Consider the following 21,221-nt stretch of genomic DNA (forward strand, 5'->3'; position numbering starts at 1 on the left):
GAGCAGCAGTCTTAACGAAAGCGACGCATCCTAGCTCGGCACACGGGAATGGCGCAAGTGGCCGGCGTGCTGAATGTTGTTTTAGTATTTTTCCAGGTGGTGTATAATTAGTCATCATTTCCGTTTGTATCTCCCTCGGGAGTTATTTACAACCGTGCTAACTACTGGCAATCATCGCACGAGACGAAATGTCCGTTTGTAACTCTCGCAGTGAGAACGGCCTACATGGTAGCTGACTTTACGGAATTAATTCTGAGACTCTATTAAAGGACCACGTGTCCACATGATGGTGTGCGTCGCAGTAACAACGGTTTGTTTTTGATGTGCAATTCTCAGAGGTCAATGTGTTGTATTTATGTTGATGATAAGTGACATGTTAATGACAAAGTCGGTTGTTTTGTTCATGTGTACCACTGCTAATGTGATTCGTTATGAGTTATTGTATTCACTTTTAAACATTGCTCAAGGATTTTCAACTATGGGCGTTGATGATGTCAGCTGATCCCCCCCCCCTTGCCCCATCTCTGATCATGGGATGGCTGAGTTCCATTGAATCGCATACAACACATTTTGCAAAGAGCCTCTGTAGCCTCTCCCGACAGTTACGAATAAAGACACTGAACAGCTGGCCATTATGAAGATAAACTTGTTCATGGGAAAGTCAAACAATGATCTCCTCTTGCGAACAATATCATGGGCTGTGAAGCGACCAGGGGGGGGGGAGGGGGAGGCAACCTTTCAGCACTTGTGTGCGATAGTAAATGTTTGACATTGAGCGTTTCATATCGTGTAAAGCATCAAGCCACAAGTGTCCTCACGGCGCACGCATGACTTGAGGATGGGCAATGCTCATGGTCGTTTTTTTTCAATTCCCTGGTACAATAAATGCCGTTCGAGTCTGCTCGGGGCGGGTGTTGTGGGCACGTCATCGTTTTAATGGAACAAAAGGTCATCGCTGTGACTGGGCCTTGTGTGTTTTTTTGTTCGTTGTTGGGCTCAGCTGCAAACATCTTTATCCCAACTGTGCCCACTATAAAAGAGAACAACAGAAAGGCCTGGGGCTCACAGGTTGCGTGTCATTGTGAAAGCTTAGAGAGCTGGGCAGAGAGAGAGAGAGAGCGATTACAGCGATGTGACGTGGGAACACGGAGGGAGAAAGGAGGCCAAGGGACTCGATCTCCCACCAAGGCACCTCCGATTAGCATGGTTGGTGCGACGTACGGCACGAAAGAAGTTCAACATACACATGCAAAAGTGTTCGATGACCCCCTTGGCTACTCTACTTGCCCACCTCCCCCCACTTTAAAAAATCAACAACCATGGTCTTTTTACTGCTGGTTGAACCCCCCCCCAACTATCCCCCTCAAACTATCCCCCCCCCCCAAACCATCACCCCCCCTTCAAACCACCCCCCCCCAAACCATCCCCCCTCCCCATCCACTCTCTAGCCACAGTCACCGTTCCTCGTGGTCTCTCGCAATGCGCTGGAGGGAATATTGCTTTGAGTGGCAGATGCTGAGCGCAGACCACAAAAGGTCAAAACGATGCCCGGCAACGCGAAGCGTTCCTCCGCTCCTGTCTGCCCTCAAACGTTTTCATTCACGGCGAACTTGAGACGTTTCGCGAAAGGTGCCTTGATAAGTGCCAAGTTATCGCGATGGTGACGATTAAGCAGCCAGCAGCGAGCTTCAATAAGAGTACAATGTACGAACTAATGGCTATAGGGAGGGGGGGAAAAATTAACCCGTAAAAACAAAGTTTTTCACTATAAATCCTTTATATGCGTGGCATCGGTTTTATTTTATTATTCATTTTTGTTTTTCTTGAGTAAGAGTTTCATTTTTATCACATTGGTATTTTAAATTAAATATGACATTTTTTTTCCCTAAAAAGTGGAAAATTTTGGAAATTTGTTTTTACGAAAATAAATTGTCACGCACAACGAGTCTGTGTGCAAAATGTCAGCTCGATTTGATCACGGGAAGTGGGTTAAAAAACGACCGAAAGATTTGCACGGTCGTAAGCGCGCAAGCAAGCAAGTGAACTTAATATAAAGGATTTAAAAATGAGACGGTGGGAAGGGAGTTTAAAAGATGAGCAGTGCCAGCAAAGGATGAAAGAGAGACGCTGCGCCCTGTAGCGGGGTGGTCGAACACTGCACGAGTGTGAGAGGATACAATCTGGTAGAACGAGTCCTTGACATCGGTGGAGCAACCGTGGCATGACGTTCATCGCAACAATGGCCCGGTGGGTAGTAACAGCGATGCACCCGTGACAATGATCTCCGTTTGTATGCCCGTTTGAGATGCAATGGACCGAGTTTGTAATCGCGTGTTTTGAGTTTGTGAAGAAATTTTAGGGTGGCATCTGGGGTCACCAGATGGATCCCATTTTGCACCTCCTTGCAAAAGGCCTGTTGTTGGACGATGATCGATTTATGTGAGTGATGCATTGCCGCGTTGCACTGCAGTCACAGTTCGGGCATGTGCTCAGTATCCCCACTTTGTGCAGGAAGTGGCCGCAGGTCTTTCCCCGTGTGTGTGTGTACGTCTAACGTGGGCAAGCGCCGTCCCAGTGTTTTTCTGGGCAAGGAGATTCTTCGGTGAGCGACTTGTTAGGGACATCGCAGTTTGCACCACATTTCTCACCACCGGTTATCGGTGCCTCGCCGGCTTATTGACGGTGAGAGAGAGAAAGAGGTGGTCTGGAGCAAATCGGCGAGTGAGGGTTCATCAATCAACCCAACTGCTTAACGTTGAACTTTTATTAAGCAGAGTTGGGAGCCGCAACCGCTAACAGATCTGTCTACGCATCAGCCGCACTTGCTGTACCTCCTGCGCATCCGATTACCACGGTTGACTACGGTTGGGCAAGAAAGAAATTCTACATACATCGTGCTCAGTACGGCATGTAGCAACTTTTTAGAATTGAGAATTTTGCATGGCAAATAAAAGCCAAGCCGCTTCGGCTGGAAGTCCCGAGGCACAAGGAGTGGATTTAGGGGAGAGGGAGGAGGGTGGCATGAGTTAAGACTGTAGCTGTATCAGCCAGTGCTGCTGCGTAGGGTTGGAGGTGGTGAGTGGGTGAGTGAGTGAGTGTGTGGGTAGGGTGAGTGGGTGTTTGGGTAGTGTAAGTGAGTGAGTGAGTGTGTGGGTACGGTGAGTGAATGGGTGAGTGGGTAGGTGAGTGGGTGTATGTGTGGGTAGGGTGAGTGAATGGGTAGGGTGAGTGAATGGGTGAGTGGGTAAGTGAGTGAGTGGGTGTATGGGTAGGGTGAGTGAATGGATAGGGTGAGTGAATGGGTGAGTGGGTAAGTGAGTGAGTGGGTGAGTGAGTGGATGTGTGGGTAGGGTAAGTGGGTATGTGGGTAGGGTGAGTGAATGGGTGAGTGGGTAAGTGAGTGGGTAAGTGAGTGAGTGGGTGTGTGGGTAGGGTGAGTGGGTGTGTGGGTAGTGTAAGTGAGTGAGTGGGTGTGTGGGTAGGGTGAGTGGGTGTGTGGGTAGTGTAAGTGAGTGAGTGGGTGTGTGGGTAGGGTGAGTGAATGGGTGAGTGGGTAGGTGAGTGAGTGGGTTAGTGGGTAGGGTAAGTGGGTGAGTGAGTGGGTGAGTGAAGTGAGTGGCTAAGTGAGTCAGTGGGTGAGCGGGTGAGTGAGTGAACTGGTGAGTGAGTGGGTGTGTGGATAGGGTAAGTGGGTGAGTGAGTGGGTGTGTGGGTAGGGTAAGTGGGTGAGTGGGTAAGTGAGTGAGTGAGTGGGTGGATGAGTGGGTAAGTGAGTGAGTGGGTGGATGAGTGGGTGAGTGAGTGAGTGGGTATGTGAAGTGAGTGTGTGGGTCGGGGAAGTGGGCGAAAGGCAGATCACGCTCGTGTGAAATGAACAAGTACACCAGACCTGGGGACCTTGACAAATGGCAGGCACACGGGGGGGGGGGCTGTGAAGGATACATTTAGAGCGATGAAATCATGGCACATGTACAAATGATAAACTTTGCAGCTGCCCTTTTCTGAGTCCAATGGCATAGGAAGGTCTGCACATATTCGGATATTTACGGGACCCCCATACGCATAATGCAGAATATCGGAGCACACGTGCAAATTAGAGACATCGCATTGATTGCCGAGAAAAGTAAATGGGCTTGGGCGGGGGGGGGGGGTGATGGCTGATGGTCGCAGTTGGTGTCGGAATGGAGGCAAAGGGAGGGAACGTGCTCAAGAAAAGGTCCCCCGCCGTGGAGATGGAGCGGTGAAGTGGGCTGACGTGCCGGAGCCAAGTGGATTGTGATATCGCTGGACCATGAGAGATGGAAATGAATTTCGATTTAAAGCTTTCGTGACTGCAGGGATTCATCTTCTTGGTTCTTTCGGTAAAGTCACGTAGAAGGGAAATAATAAAATAATAAAAATAAAACATAATAAAATAATTCTCACGACGGGATGAAGACAGCGTCTGACGCTGTCTTCCCGACAGACCTGTTCTTCACCTGAGGACGGCTGCTTGCGTTGTGGCCGATACGTCGTGAGAATTATTTTAGTATGTTTGATTTTTATTATTTTATTATTTCCCTTCTACGTGACTTTACCGAAAGAACCAAGAAGATGGAAATTACTTGGGGAAAACGTCGTCGTTTTTTTGTAATTTTCTTTGAGCCTATCTACGTGATTTTACCGAAAGACCCAAAGAATAGGACTTGGGAAGTCTTTTTATCTCAAAAGTGTCGAGAACGTGACTGCTGCTGATGATGATGATGACAGTGCTTGTATATTTGGGGAGCTGATGTGTACATGTGTTTATATAATATATATATCATTTAGTAGAGTAAACCATTACAGCTGCTACATATGTGTCAATAATATTAACCACGTGGCCCCGTGCGGGCTACGTGCCTGGAATATATTAACGGGCGCTAATTGCTTGCAGCTGCGCGCACTCTTTGAGGATTGATTCGGAGCGGCAAGTCGTCTCAAATCCCAGAGTCAACAAATCTGGGCGTTTTTTTCGAGAAACCCTATCCTTGGCCCATGCCACATAAATAATAATAATAATGCCCGAGCAGACGGGATGAAAAGCCGCGGGGCTAGATTGACACACGCTGGCCCAACGCAGACACTAAATCCGAACCCCGTAAGAAATTGCACAAAAAAACTAATAATTTTTACAAAATGAAAGACTTTTCTTTTTGGGGTGGTGGTGCAGAGTCGGCAGTCGTCCTGCTACTAAATATGGTCTAGTGATGGTTTCAATTCAGGGCGATGCGGGTGCGTGTGTGTCGTTTACGCGTATCGTTGACAATTTTTAGATGCCCGGGGTTTTAAATTCGCTGCTCATATAAGCACATCGCGATGCACGCATAGGCGCTACACTATTTGGTGACTCTGAGAATTAGTTGTGAAAACCAAGTTTGCGATCCCACCCCCACAGCGCACGTTCAGCGGCTGTTAGCGTCCTGTTGACGTGCACACGCCTTGACGGATGATGATCAATGATGTGCGCGCAACGGAACATTTGACCGATTTACTATATACAATGCGACAAAAAAAAGTTGGGATGTGTATTGCGTCGAAATGCAACCGCGTCTCCAGATGCCATGTGCATGTTTCATTTGTCGATGGAGGCAGACAATCATGGGCAGAGGGGGGAAAGGGACGATCTTGAGCCTGGACGAGAACAGTGGTTGGGAGTTGACCGCATAGAGGGCTGGGGGAAGGACACTCTGGGGCCCACAGCAGAGAAGGAATCAATAACGACATACAGACAAGTTAGCGAGCACCTATTAAACCCAGCATTGTGGTGGTGTGGCCAGTACTATGTCCACCCATCTTTGTCTCCCCAGTGCCGATATGGTGCTCATTTAATTGTTGTTGCAACGTGCTTGCCCTCCCCTACTGGGCATCTATGAAAAATAGCTTTGTAGCTCATCGGATTCCTCTAGTATTGATAAATATTATAATTCTGATTCTGTATGAACAAGTACATATGAGTGATGATTTCACAACCTCACTGATGCTTTGAATTAATAAAACCCGCGGCTCCTAACTTGTGGAGATGATGATGATGCTCTGTTACAGATTACGTCTGGAGCACGAAAATTCTGATTGATTTTTAAACATTGCATGACAGAGTGATGGGCATAATATGACTTTTCACGATCATAAAATGACTAAGCAGATAATTCACCTCCTTCCCATATCTGTACCTCCACGTCAAAAAAAACTCAAATGCGTTTATACATCCAATCAGCCAAAGCTTATCACAACTCAGTGTTATCGGCCATATGAAGAAGCAATACTTCCTAAGATTGTCCAACGTCGGCTAAAAAACGTATCAACTTTGACCCATGGACTAATTGGGGCTTTAGGCAATTAAAACGCTGACGTTGCTTTCATTATTTTTTTTTGTTCACTAAGAGCGCGCGGGACCCACGTGCAAGGGGCAGTTTGTTGACATTCGCTGGACGGGGTGCGGTGAGAGACCACACGTGGCTACTCCGCTGCCTCTCGCACGCACCCCAAGCCTCCGCCGGCTCCGAGACTCCGCTGTGTGTGCAGCTGTGCCCAAGCGCTTCCCGCCAGCTGTCAGCTGTTCCTAGCTAGGGCGCGTCTCCGTGTGGGAGCAGCAGCAGCACAAGGATAGTGGCGATGTGGTCGACGGAGGGGGGGGAGGGTTAGCGGAATGACGATCGTTAGGGTCGCTATGTTTGAATGGGCGTAAAATTGTTGTTAAGCGCTTGTTAATTTTCTGCGGGCGACGCGACAGTCAGACGAATCGCAGTGGCGCAATTGAGTGCCCGCTCGACTGGGAAACGCTAAATATTTAGGCTGCTGCGAACTCCAAAATCTGCCTACGCAAAGCAACCTCCCCCCCCCTGCTGTTGCCGCATGAGGACAGAGGATTACATTCACCTCTCCCAGGGTTCCATTCAGGACAATTTAATGTTCTCAAGACCGCCGTCAATAACGTGTTCTTCCACAGCCCTTTCGTATTTGTGCATCCCCCCCACCAGACTCACAAAACAATGAAAGTTTCCCGTCCCGATTATCTGTAGACTCGTTCAACAACGAACACTTTTACACCATTGGAACCTCATTTGCCAGTAAAAAATATGATGATTGTTTTTTTACCCTTCTACCTGGCAACAAAACTGACACCTTTTTTTTAGAAGGAGTCATGTTTGCATAGACCACAATACCTGCAGTCGTAAATGCAAACAAAAAACATTGCGAGTCAGTGGTTAGCGCACATTATCATAGTTATGTTTTTTGTTTGCATTTACGACTGCAGGTATTGTGGTCTATGCAAACATGACTCCTTGTAAAAAAAGGTGTCAGTTTTGTTGCCACATAGAAGGATAAAAAAAACAATTATCAACGAACACTTTTTTTTTTATTTTGCCCTGTACGTTTACTCGTCATGCAACAGTTTCCCAGGACGGTCACGTCGCTTTATCTTCCAAACAAATCCAAGTTCACAACCGGACAGAGCAAACCGCTTGGCCCCGAAGTCGGTGGCGGTCCAGCGCGGCTGCACTCCTCCGGCACGAACCCCGGTTCGCTCATCGGCACTTTCATCATTGCCTCTACTTTTTGGAATTTAAGAATGTTCATTCTTCAACCGGCGGAGGTTGCAGTCGCAAGAATGCCACCGCGCGCACTGGTAACGTGAGACCTTTCCAGACAGCGCTGCTCTGTGTCCCCAATGCTCGTGCGGACTTCATAGCACACAAGAACGTCATCGCGTGTGCTATGATGGCACGGATGTCCAGAGAAATTAATGTGATTAACGAAAGGAGTGGAGGAGCAGCGTTGCGAGTCAGTGGTTAGTACACCGCACTGTGAACCCACAACCTGAGTTCGCGTCCCGGCCAGGGCTACTATCGATGGCGATTGATGTCTGAACTGGTCTGGGCCCACCTTCACCAACCTGATGCAGCATAATCAAATAACCTTTGTGATAGACACGCCGTGATGAGGCCTTCATCCACCAGTGGTTTGTCAAAAAGCCAAACATTATTACAATAGTGACAATTATTCAGCAGTGGGCTCTGAGTGGAGGGACTTTAGAGAGCCATGTGCCCCACCAAATTAACAGCTGAACCGCCCATTCAGAGGCAACTTATTAGGGTGGCTGGCTGGGAGGGCACACGAGTTCAAGTTAAAAAGGTGACCTGAGCCAATTCTGTTGATGCCATCATACCTCACCGTCGTTTCTTCCTTCTGCCAGGTCCCACAACCGTCGAAAAGTCCTGAGCTCAGAAGCCCCACTCTTAGATTCTCACGTATGGAGAGTTTTGCATTGAGGTTTTGACTGCACTAGCTGGTGTCTCTTGCAACCATTCATGTTTACCGACGTAAGCGCAGAACCATATGGGAATGCGATGGGGTTTTTTTATTTTTGTGAGCGTGTGCGTGCAACATCATTGGCGAATAGGCCGAGACGACCAATGCACTGCACTTGAGAGGTCAAATTAAATCGCAGGTGATTGGCTGGATTCGAACCCAGCATCTCAAGATGTTGGTTGCTGGGCTCAGCATTTTACCTTCGGAGCCACCCGGTCGGTCAACTCCACCTTGGAGTTGACCGACCGGGTGACTTATCCATCTCCTAGAATTACCACTGAATTTTAACGACTCAATAAAAAAGAGGGGGGGGGGGTGGGTGGGGGCAGTGTTCCGTTCATCTGCGCCGTGCACGCATTTGCACGCCAAAGCATAACAAAACACGCATAACTTGACTCGTACGATGACCGCCGCTGCGGTCCCTTGGGCGCGACTCAACGCCGTCGAGGGATTGACGACTCCCGCTTGATCGCTGCGGGGTCCCTGCGTCGTCACACTTGGCCTTGGCAGGAATGCAGCCTCATCGCCTCGCAGCCGGGGTTCGTCAGTTCAAAACGCAACGCGTCGATTGTGTCTCGCCGCACAACTTTAAACGGACCTCCCCGGCTGTCCGCTATATGGCTAGCGACTGCACTCTGGGGCGAGCGTGCCCCCGTGCATGCGTGCCCGTGTGCGTGTCACGTGTGCGTGCCCGTGTGCGTGTCACGTGTGCGTGGCGCGTGCGTTTGAGATTTTCAGATTATGGGTACGATTTTTTATTACGTGGTCCATTGCGGTTCATACTCTCGTCTCGCCTGTCGCTGAAAGCGTAGAAGTATCCATGCACCGATACACAAAGTGAAGCTTATTTTTACACTCGCGACGCACGCACCAAACGAGGCGTGTGAGGATCATTAATTTTGATTCATACGCCTCATATTTAATTGGTTTATGTGACCCCCCTGCTTCCACTAGAGGCCGCTACAATTCAAATCCTGTCTCCCATGATTGGTCTACAGGCCGAATTACCATTAGGGCACTGTGCTGGCAGCTTTTGTCGTGATCCCCATCCACTTTTCCCAGTCCTCAACCTCACACATCAGTCTGCGATGTTCTAAACCCAAGTCTTCCTTGGGTCATCTGCACTAAATATAACAATTAACTTTTTAATCAAATTATAACTTCAGTACAAAACGTGGCAATGCATCGAAGCACAAGGAGGAGGAGTGATTTTTTTTCCGTTATCCTGATTTATATCTGGCTCCCAGCAAGGGAATTAGGAATGTACACCTGTAACTTGGGGCCATCAACTAACAAAAGCTTACCCATGGCACATTGTATCAGACATACGTGTCTGAGATGCCTGCATACGGTAGCACAGCAAGTAGGTTCAAAACCCATTGGCGTGGAGTTTGCGTCTTCGCTGGGCACGTAGTTTTCTTCAAACTCAAAAAGTTACTCGGCAGAACTGACAAAATCTAGAGCAGGACTGCCCCGAAACAAGACGATCAGACACTTGACGAGGATGTTCTCGTGAAACAATTATTATTTTGTCTTTGGCGAGTCTCGCCGAAGCTCGCGGTCCTTGTTCAGGAGGGTCTTGTCTTGGGATGCTTTTTGGCCAGTTTCTTTTTAAGGGTTGTTGTTGTTGTCGTCGTCGTTTTAGGTGTCAGTGGAAAAAGGAATACGTGGAGGAAAAAAACGAGACGACCACTCATTCGAGAGGAAAACACTCAACATTCCCCACCAGACGAGTTCAGGAAACTACTTGCTGTACTGCCTTCGACTGGCTACATAGCAAGGCTCAGATGTTTCATGAACCTAAAAGTGATCCACCAACCCTTGCCTTAACAGTCGAGGACAAAGGGCCTGTGCACGCACAGCCATATTGCGCGGATTCGGTTTTGTGTTTGTTAAACTCTACCATGTGCAAACAAACTGTGTGACAGTCTCTCCTGTGTAGCAATTTGCCTAGCACCGGCTCACGAGCCGAGGATCATCGCTCCGTCTCTGCAGTGGACGTTCCGCTCAGGTGCGTTCTCTCCTTTGGCTGCCACTCCAATGTCAGTCTCGACCACGGGCCACATACCGCTTCAATCGACGTGTCCCGTCCAAAAACCCCCTTAAGTTTTCCTAGGAGTCAATGCAAAGTCTGTAACCTTCACATGTTCTCGAACATTTGCCTGGCTTTTTCTGTCCCTCGGTGTATTTTGTGAGACCCCGTAGACCTTAATGAATTCCATTATGAAACGGACACGCATGGATTCAGTCGAACCGACAGCGTAACGACTGGATTCCTTCTCTGTTATTAGAGCGGTAATTATTTGCGGCATGAAGCCTTTAGTCTAGACGCACGGCTACGTCTGTCCCAGCAGCGAGCTCGGAAGTGGTCAGTCTGTCTCAAAGTCGGGGCAGTTTTGTTTTACAGCCTGCTACCAATTTAGCGATACAATAAATCACAAGCCAGACAAAACATCCCGACATCTGTCCCCGACACTGTTATAGTCAAACATCAGACGTATATATAAACAGTTTATTCTTTGAACGACCAGTGAAGTAGAGGTTGCGTGCAAACACCGCGTTATGAACGCGCAATACATACGCATACAGCCCCTTTTGTCAATCCGCTGCTGGATGAAGGCACCCACCCACGCACTTTGCTAAAAATATAGCGAATTACGCATTATCGTCATAAGCAATCAAGAAAATGGGCGCTCTGTGGAATTCACCAAATTGCCGGCCAGTGGCTGCCAACATGAATGTCCTATCGCTCGCATTACAAACTCGGGTGGTGACTGTGAAAGCACGCTAGCCAGCGTCACCCCCGTGACCCCTTGACATATTACCGAATTTTGCAACCACGCAAGTTGCGTGCCTTCAATCCAGCTTCTGTGCGTTGTGGTTGGCAGAGCAGCGAGGTGGGGTAGGGGACTCGTCCCTGCTTATCTGTATGGCTGGATCGCCATCATCATCATCCATGGCACCTCCGATTAGCACGGTTGACTACGTACGGTGCGAAAGAAGTTCAACATGCATCCGTACGTAGTACTATTGATTTATTGGAAGATGTTGTTGTTTGGGTCTTTCTGCTTATAACTCGAGATTACAACTTTTGAGAGGATGAGCAATGTACCACAAAGCAACGACAAAATTATCCCTCCAAAACGCAAGGTTCCCTTTTTCTAAACAGGGCATTATTAACCTCAAGTTCAAGGTCATGTATTAGGTGTCGCCCTGTGAGCCATTCGGCTCTTGAATCGGGTGCAACCGCAACAAACAAAAAACTAAAACCTGAACAAAAAACATCTTAAAGTGACTATGTGACTGAGTGCAAACAGAAAATCCAAGAAAGGACAGCAAAATATTGCAGAAAAAAACACCGTACACCAACGCTGTGTGCACAAATCCCAGTGGGATGCAAGTAAAACAACAACAACAACAACCATAAGACAACTTAGATTAAGGCCATCAGTCTAACTCTGTACTACAACAAACAAACATGGCTAAACCAATACACTTTTCGAAATCACCAAAATAAAGCCATGAAAGTAATGAAAAAGCAATAATAGGAACTGTGATGGAATTTTCACAATAAATGGCATAAACATGTACTACCAAAACCCTGCATCCATAGCTGGCTGCATGAGCCACTCCACAACAGCAGGAGCATCAATACAGCAGAAGCGGGCACACACAATTCATTGACAGTACTAACCGCCTCACTGCCACCTACGAGTTCGCAAAAGCGATAGGTACCGGAACGAACTTCGGTGAGTGTGCAATAACTCACGTTTGGACAAGGCACAGAGATGGAGAGTGGGGAAAGCATGTCATTTGTCGTAACGAGGGCGGCGTGTCAAATCGGAACTGGAAACTTCTGCAACAAGTGTCGAGCTTGCTACTGCTGGGTCATGTCACTGCGGCAAGTAGTATCATTTTGCTTATTTGGCTGTTAAAGTAGATAAATTGGGGTATGTGGTAAATGCACACAGAATAATTGCTACTGCAGGGGAAAAACGGATTTGCTGGTATGTGATTGCCTAATCTGCTCTGCTCTGGCCATGCAAGCCCTGCCTTGCTTTGGGTTATGTTTGTATAGAGTGCATTTTGGGATTAATGTGTGAGGGAGGCCCATTTGTCTGGCTGAATGTCATGGACTACGAAGGCATGCAAACAATCTGGTAATACTTTCCACAGAATGCCAGATGCTGCATGAGTAAAGTATCTATTTGAGAAAAAAAGAATTGCAACAGAATTACTGATCTCATGAAATGACACCGATAGCAATACAAGAATGAAAATGGAAAATATATTTAAGAAGTGTATCAATATCTCTTTATACATTTCTCGTTTGTACATGTGTTTCACCTCAGCCTAAATGTAACATTAATGTCAGTTACGTATCTTCCACGTACATTGAAAAACATTGGGTCTTACACACACTATTCGATACACATATCTTGAACCTTAAGGAATGTATATTGATGCAGCACCATTAACCCGGACTCCCTGGGTTTGATTCCCGACAAACGATAACATCAGTCACAAGTGGCATCTGGACCTAAACTGGGACCCCCTCGACACCAATCCACATTGACCAGTGTGGTGTATCTATTTATTTATTTCATTTTCATTTATTTGATATAGCCCTGTGAGCCATTCGGTTCTTGAATCGGGTGCAACCGCAACAAACAAAAACATGAACAAGAAAACATCTTAAAGTGACTATGTGACTATGTGCAAACAGAAAATCCAAGAAAAGACACCAAAATATTGCAGAAAAAGCACCGTACTGCAACACTGCATGTCTACATTACGTGTTCCATGAAGCAAGGTCATACAACCCCCATGACCAAAAGGCAGGGCATTGGCAAAGATTTGCCAGTTAATTCAGACGACGTAAAAACACATTATAAAAATGCAGAAAGTTAATTTTAGTGAAAATTACATGTCAGCAGCTTAAAGGTCAATTAAAGATGAACTTAACAGTACAAAACATACAAGAAAGGTGAACATATCACCCAAACACATTAAAATTAAACTAAACCATCCCCATCCTACCAGGGAAAGCCCACTGGGGTATGAACTTATTTTTCAGAAGCGACACAGCCACAACTTCCAATCATGAAAAAGGATCCAGAACACAGGATTATGAAACATCGGGAGTACTTGAAAATCTATTCAGAGTTTTGTGAAGACCTCATCTCCCTGAGTCTTGTTCCGCTCGGTTTAAGCAGGTGAACATTACGCAATCGGTCACCATCACAGACCGGAAATGATCTTGAAATTCAACAGGACTTGGGGAAAACTAAATCGCTTTCAGAATTTCAGTAAAAGCCACGTCATTGAACGATTATGTAAAGTGGACTGCTTGCTTCAACACTTCATGCCGTCTATTAGAGATATCGGCTTACAATTGTGCTTAAAAAGAGACCGAAAACAGGATTTGGAAATGATTCCATTTTTACAGACCTCCATTCATCAGTGTCCGTTCGGGTTCGGAGGTCATTGGTCAACGAATGCCAGCACTCCCGATGTTACGTTAAATTAAAAACTGATTTCCTCTCAAAGGGTTTCACCAAACATGTTTCATAAAATAAAACACTTCCCAGAGGTGGGTTATGAACTGGCAAATTGCAGGAAGAAATATTTTAACTTGGTTTTATATGATCGGGTTTGTTACATTGGTCACACTCAAGCATTTAGTGACTTGTAGTTCATGCCATATCAAAAAGTCAGACATCTCAAAGCTACGATATAAAATATTGAAGTAGAATAATGATTTATATCTGTGATAAAAGCCACCACGAACAAATCTATTGTCAGGGAATCTTTCCTCTATACTCTCAACCATGGGCATTGCCTCAAAAGCTATCCCATTATAAGGCAGTAATAATGATGAATTTGTTGAGTTTTATTTGCTAAAACAACATATACCAGCCCGATGCATGGTTTTGAACGAATGACCACCATTTATATTTGATTACCTGCAGTTATATTTGCCTCAATCACATGTAGATACTTTTTTATCAGCAAATAAACGAAAGCGAACCCGTTTGACGTGTATGGGAGAGACCAGGCTGAACAGCACCGCTTGAAGTGGGGACATTTTATATAGAGCCCACAGACTCATCATCATCATCATCCATGATTACTCCACTGCTGGATGAAGGCCTGCCCAAGTTGTCGCCACCGCCTCACAGTCTCGTGAAGCAGTAATCCACCGAGCTCCTGCGCATGATCTGACCTCATTTCCCACATCTCCACAGTGGAAATACTCGGGGGCGATGTACCCCGCTTTGACACAGACGCACGCTTCGCCAGCTACGTCGCACGCGTGCCCCCGTTACCAAACGTTCTGCTGTGAAATTGAAGCGGAACTGCGTTCGCTTTGTGGCAAGAGGATCACCGTTCAATTGTATTTCACGCGGTTTGTCAGTGTTGCTGCTCGACTTCTATTGTGGGCATCCCTCTAATACGTGTGTAATAAGCTCGTTGAGGCGACTTCTGGAATCCGTCTTTTATTCAACTTATGTTACAGTTTACTTCACGCTGCTGATAGACAGCGTGAGAGGGATAGATCGAGACGCACTGCCACGTGGCAACTGGGAGCCCCGCTCCCGCGGGTCACGTGGTACGTTTCCGCCAATCCTCGTTAGCCTGCATGGAATCTTCCAGGCTCCCTCGTCAGCTCCCGGGACTACGCCCCTGACTCATCTCCCCATTGGCTGTGGCCAAAGCCAGCAGAACCAATCCTTAAAGCTGTCACCTTTCGATGACGTCAGGGCCATGCCCCCAGGCTTCCCCCCATTGGCTGTAAACCAGGACCGGCAGAGCCAATCATCCATGACGAGTTGTGATACGTCAGTGAGCCGGATATATCCTCATAGTACACGTGTTTATCGTAAAGCGAGTCAATTGCATCAGCCCGTGAGCGTCATGCATCATGCGAAGTTGTCAGCGTCGTCGCACCGCGCTTTGAGTCGCATGCAACTTCGCGTTCCTCATTTGTACAGCCCTGTCGTCAATCCACGGCTGGACCAAGGAGCTTCCAACGTCGTGCGAGTCGTGGGAATTACTTGACTATACTTCACCACGCTGGTCAGTGCCGGTTGGTGAGGCTGTTGCCCACCGCATAGCCTTGCAGCCTCCGATGCCATGATTTTATGCAAGGTGGTCAACCATCGAAGCACTGTCCAAGCTCAAACCTGCTTAGCTTCCAATATCTGAAGAGATCGGGCGTATTTAAGATGATTTGGTCATGGGCGTGTATCTTTATAAGAAAATAACATTTACCCAGAAGGCCCTCATTGACTTTAAAGACTTATTTTAACGAGGGTCCTCCTTAGAATGCTTAATTATGTTTGTGTACATATATATTTTTAGCTGTGCGAGAAAACTGGAGACGCCAGAGAAATCCTCAAAAAAGACGGTGGTGAAGTGATTAGCTTAGCGCACTGATACATGAAACCAGCAACCCAAGTTAAATTCCCAGCATCAGCTGATATCAATGGAGCCCCTTCTAGTGAGGCCTTCATCCAGCAGTTGATTTACAAAGTGCAGATTTTTTAAAATCACATTAAAAACAACACATTAGCATTCACATGGGTCCGAGGTCTACTCTCTATATTTGCCTCCGAGAGGCACCTCACTGCACTGCGTCTGTCACGCACTCGATCACGGTGCTTGAACAGACTTAAATTTCGATGTAAAGCTTTCGTAACTGCAGAGATTCATCTTCTTGGTTCTTTCGGTAAAGTCACGTAGAAGACCTGTTTTTCACCTGAGAACGGCTGCTTGCGTTGTGGCTGAAACGTCGTGAGAATTATTTTATTATGTTTTATTTTTATTATTTTATTACGTCCCTTCTACGTGACTTTACCGAAAGAACCAAGAAGTTGAACAGACTTGAATATACACACGCGCCTCACAGCATCGCTCGCACGCCAAAACAACGTTGACCCTCGAATACCGCCGTACGTGTGTTGTGTAAAGCAGCAGCAGCAGCAGCAGCAACAACAACAACAACAAAACGCACAAATGAAAATGTTACTTCATTATTATTGTTATCCTAGATATGTTTTTGATCGACCAATTCTGCAACTCTGCAGAGCTGTGCGATGTCTCCTGCGGCAGTTTACAGGGGGTTGCATCGGATGACCACGCTCTTTCTCGTTGAGACACTCTTTTGTTGTGGTTGCTCAAGATGTGGCCTTGGATGTTGGAGCAGCTGCGCTTTGCTTGTTTTCTTCTTCTTCTTAATCTCCAGACAAGCCGTCTCAAATCGGTACGTTTATTGCACGGAATAAAAGTACAAAAAATTAACCCGTAAAAACAAAGTTTTTCACTGTAAATCCTTTATATGCGTGGCATCAGGGCGGCTCGAGTCCTCTCGTCCTCTGGCTTGAGATGGCTGCCACCTATGGGTCAGATGATTGTCTGGCAGCATTAAACAATTGGTAATTAAATATTTGTAAAAAATTCCGTAAACAGTGTAAAATAAAAAAAAAATTCACGAAAATGCATTGTCACGCACAACGAGTCTGTGTGGAAAATGTCAGCTCGATTGGATCACGGGAAGTGGGTTAAAAAACGACCGAAAGATTTGCACGGTCGTAAGCAAGCAAGCAAGTGAACTTAATATAAAGGATTTAATAAAAACATGGGACAAAATAAGCAGCCCGACTGACCAAAATATCTACAAATAAGCCCTCAATGCACCTGATCTCATTGGCTCTCAGGAGCTAAGCCAGGTTGATCCTGGTTAGAACTTGCATGTATACCACCAACGAGGGCTTTCTAGATGTTATAGGCGTGCCCCCAGTGAGGTGACCACGATATGGCAGTGATGAGTGTCAGCCCCTTGTATGCGTGGTGGGATTTCTCCGGGCACTCGGGTTTCCCACCCATGTGCCAAACACTCATCACTGGTGTTCCAATGTGATTTCAGATTTCTCCGGCACGACTTCCGATGTCTCGCTTCGTTCCAAAAACAGGACCCCGTGTCAAATGTGGTATTATTAATATGATTAGAAGCATGTCTTGCGGGTGGATTAAAACACACGCACGCATACACACACTCACGTTGCTTGTCTTCGTGGGTTTGGTTGTGAATCGCGATGTAGTTCAGTGAGCGGAGAACTCCGGAGGCCTGTGAGCACCTCTCTCACCTCTCACCTCCTGCCCCGGAATCATCCCTGCATGGGTTGAGACGTGTCCCAACGCCACGGCTGGTGGCTGCAATCCCTTCTCAGCAAACCAAGTAATTGTTCTCCACTCATCCGTAACACTCGGGCGAGGTATGCCAAGGAAATAAACGAAATCACGTGTCGAATTCGGCGCGAAATTCTTAACGAATCGTTTATTTCGCGGAACAATTGTGAATCGCACGTTGACCTCGGCGCGTTTCGCGTTCGTCTGTCGATTTTTGCGGCAGTGTCTGCTATCGAAAGCCGTTCGAGTGACAGAGTTTTCCTGGTGAGAGCGTTGCGAATGGGTGGGAGACTTTGTAGGAGGGTAGCGAGAGCTGCGAGGGTTTGCTTGACGAGCCAAATGGTCTCGTCACATTCCTGAATGTTTCTGTTGCTCAATGCGAGCGTCAGTGTGTTTCGAACAATAAGAAAATGAAAGAGAGTCATCCACGGCCCACACTTAACATGATATATTATGGCACAGGCAGTATATCACTCGTTTGTTTTTTAAAAATAGATCTTATAGAGAGAGGGGAAAAAACTGGACTTGATGTATTTGATCAAGAGTACTAAGTTTCTTTGCGTGGGTTTTTTTTCCCACCGCAGAAAATGCTTCACAACAGTTTTGCTCTGTGTGCACGCTCCTGTGTGCGACGACTTCGTAACCTATGCCCTTGACGCTGTCCAAACACCACTTTGTCAAAATCCTCCCTGCAAAACTTTCATAAAAGGCAAAGTGACGGCCGCGATGAAGCGATACATCAAGCGTAGCGGCATGCAATAAGGTCGAACCGAGATGTTCAACCAATAGACTTGTGTGTGTGTGTGTACGAGAGAGTGTGTGTGTGTTGTTTTTATTGCGACAAAACGCGAGCCCGGTAGAATACGCCCATCGACATTGGTGGGAGAAGTGGAGGAGGTGGGAGAAGAGGGGGAGGTGGGAGAAGGGGGGTGGGAGGTGGGAGAAGGGGGGTGGGAGGTGGGAGAAGGGGGGGGAGGTGGGAGAAGGGGGGTGGGAGAAGGGGGGGAGGTGGGAGAATCATGTATTTTTTTAAAGACACTGTCCTTTGAATGTCGTAATGAAAAGACAATGTCCTGAAATTATTTTTTCCCTACATAAAATAATACGTGAATGAAGACATCGGATTTTAACCAATTGATAAATATGCAAAATTCGTATATAAGAAAGGGACAATTAACTGCAGCTCACATTCCAATGTCTGGGACTCGCAGCAAGAACGTTTTGTGCAATGGCTTATCAGGGGGCCCGCGAATTCTCAACACCCACAAATGCCAAAAGCACATTATCTGGTATTTTACATGAACCCTTCTACCTGATTTCAGTTTATTTGTTCCCAGTTCTGTATCTCCCCCCCTCCCACTCCCTCGCCCAACCACATACATTTTACTTTAGCAACTAATTGTTAATCGATTAAGATACATTCGAATTTTGTTCCGGAAGCCACTTTTATGGGAGTTTATGCAGCAGTGCAAAGCAAGAAGGCCTAGCACTATTAATAATTTCAAGTAGAAAGTTTTGGGGACAATGATATATATTTTTAAACCGCTTATTTCTATATTTAGTACCAACTCTGATTTAACGTGCACATTCACACAATAAATATGGGCTCTGAATTAACAATGGTGAGAAATTTACAAAAAGCGCATGGTGGAACGGAGGTCTTAATATATCTTAAAATACCCATCTCATGTTTACAAAACAATATTTTTCTTCTCCATACAAGCCACCCAAGAAGGTTTATAAAATGAAATCACCTTTCAGTTCAAAACCTCTGATAAGAGATAAGTCTCGGAACAAGCTGACCTGAAAAAATGTAGAAATTTTGAACACATTTATGCAGGGCTTTCGTTATGGGTGGGCACAGGGGGTAGTGCCCCCAAGAATAACAAAACTATTTCCCCATCGTCCACCACCAAATAAAACTAAACACCGCTGACTGTGTCGGTGGGGGTCAGAGGTCAGCCACATTAGGGAATTGTCACAGGCAGCTTGTGATGTGGTAAAAAAAAAACATGCTCCTCCAATTCTCCACATCGCCATAATTATCTGTGCGCATTAATGGCTATGAACTCTGACTGCTGTGTTTTGTCCATTGCGCGGTTGTGCATATTATGTTGCCTGACAAAACCTATCCCCGCAATTATCCCTGTGTGCCCGCCTTGCCTCAAAGCGTCAAACCAAGCGGAGGCACCCCAGAGATCCGTCACAGGTTTTCTCAATCTCCCTTCCTCGAGTGCTGTCAACAAAGCAGATCTCAGCAGTAGGCTGCTGCAAACGTTCCCTTTGCATCGGCTCTAATGAGCATATCGTTCATGGGGGGAGGGGGAGGGGAATTTGAAGCATTAATTGCAACAAATCTTAGCAATTACCAACATTGGGATTCAGATGTGACCCAGCGATGCCTCGTGAAACAGTACCTCCTGGCCACAGCGCAAGTCTTCTGGGCCCCACGACTAGAGCCAAGACATACAAAGCAGACTTAATCTTATGAACACAAGAGCATCCGGAGGACAAATGTCATCTCTGTTTTTTCCCATAACAAAATGCAAGCTCGGCCGATACTCAAGTGAGCTTTGCAATATGGTGTTCAATCTTTGCTCTAAACTGCTCAACTTTGGAATTCCATCCCATAATCTCTTTCTCCAAGTTGTTACAACCTTGCTCAATGCAATAAATGTATTGACTCTTACCGACTACACCTTCAAGACGGCTGCTTGTTGCTGGTCACTTCACATTTTTGGCCTTTGGGCCTGTAATCAGCTGTGTTTTTTAATGGTATAGCCTCAGCAGCTACCACATAAGTGACTGGCTTCAGATTTATTCATGTTTTTCCTCTTACAATTGTAATAGCAGGTGTGTTTACACAGAGCTGTATTGAGGGTGTGTGTGTGTTTTGTATACTGGCCCAGTATACACTGGTGTTGAATAATAAAAAAAAGCCTTCTAACATGACTTAAAGATAAACTATTTCAACTATTAAATTTAAACTTTTTTTATTTTACCAGGTAAGGCCCACTGAGCTATATAGCTCTTTTTCAGAATCGACCTGCCCACAAATGATAGCTCAATGAAGTGGCTTATCATGTGGGAATTTAGAGCGGCCAAATAAGTATTCTAAACGCACGTTGATTCTAAATTTGGAGGGGAAAACCGGAGGACCCGAAGAAAAATTCAGACGACCACGGGGAGAGAGACGCGCACACTCCAAATATACGGCAGGCGTCAGGGTCGGCATCGAACCCACGAGGTAGTCGGTAGTCGACGTCTCGCCAACGTGGCGCCCTGACTTGAGAAGAATCTTTCAATGACCCTGTCAGGCAAGGTAGAAATTCGTCCTTTGTAATTGTGGCTTCGTGCTTGACGTGCATTTCCATGGCAGGCACGAGGAGATTTAAACTGAAGGCCAATGAGGTAATGGGAGAGGTTGTCCAAATGCAGTGCAGGACGCTCTCGCTAACACCCCACGCAAATGCGTAACACATTGTGTTTACAGCCGGCGCGTCCTTAGAATATGCAGCTAGGCAAGGCTCGGTTTATATGAGCACAGCAGTGGATACATGTTGGCCCCAGGACAATTTAAATCTGAGCTGGCGCACCTGGACCCATGTTTATTCGAGGACATTCTAATGATCAAACTGCATAGCCCCCGTGGTATTATGCTATGATGGGCCATCATTTCGTAGCCTCAATTAACCTCT

General features: G+C 46.5%; 1 protein-coding gene across 1 annotated transcript in view; it reads left to right on the forward strand.

Moving 5' to 3' along the window:
* The window catches only part of TMEM268 (transmembrane protein 268), a 60,897-nt gene that overhangs the window by 314 nt on the left and 39,362 nt on the right, over positions 1 to 21,221 (forward strand). The gene's annotated exons all lie outside the window — the stretch shown is intronic.

This window comes from Lethenteron reissneri, chromosome 12 (genome assembly GCF_015708825.2).
Source record: "Lethenteron reissneri isolate LAM-NWPU_2019-01 chromosome 12, ASM1570882v1, whole genome shotgun sequence".
Taxonomy (NCBI): Eukaryota; Metazoa; Chordata; class Hyperoartia; order Petromyzontiformes; family Petromyzontidae; genus Lethenteron; species Lethenteron reissneri.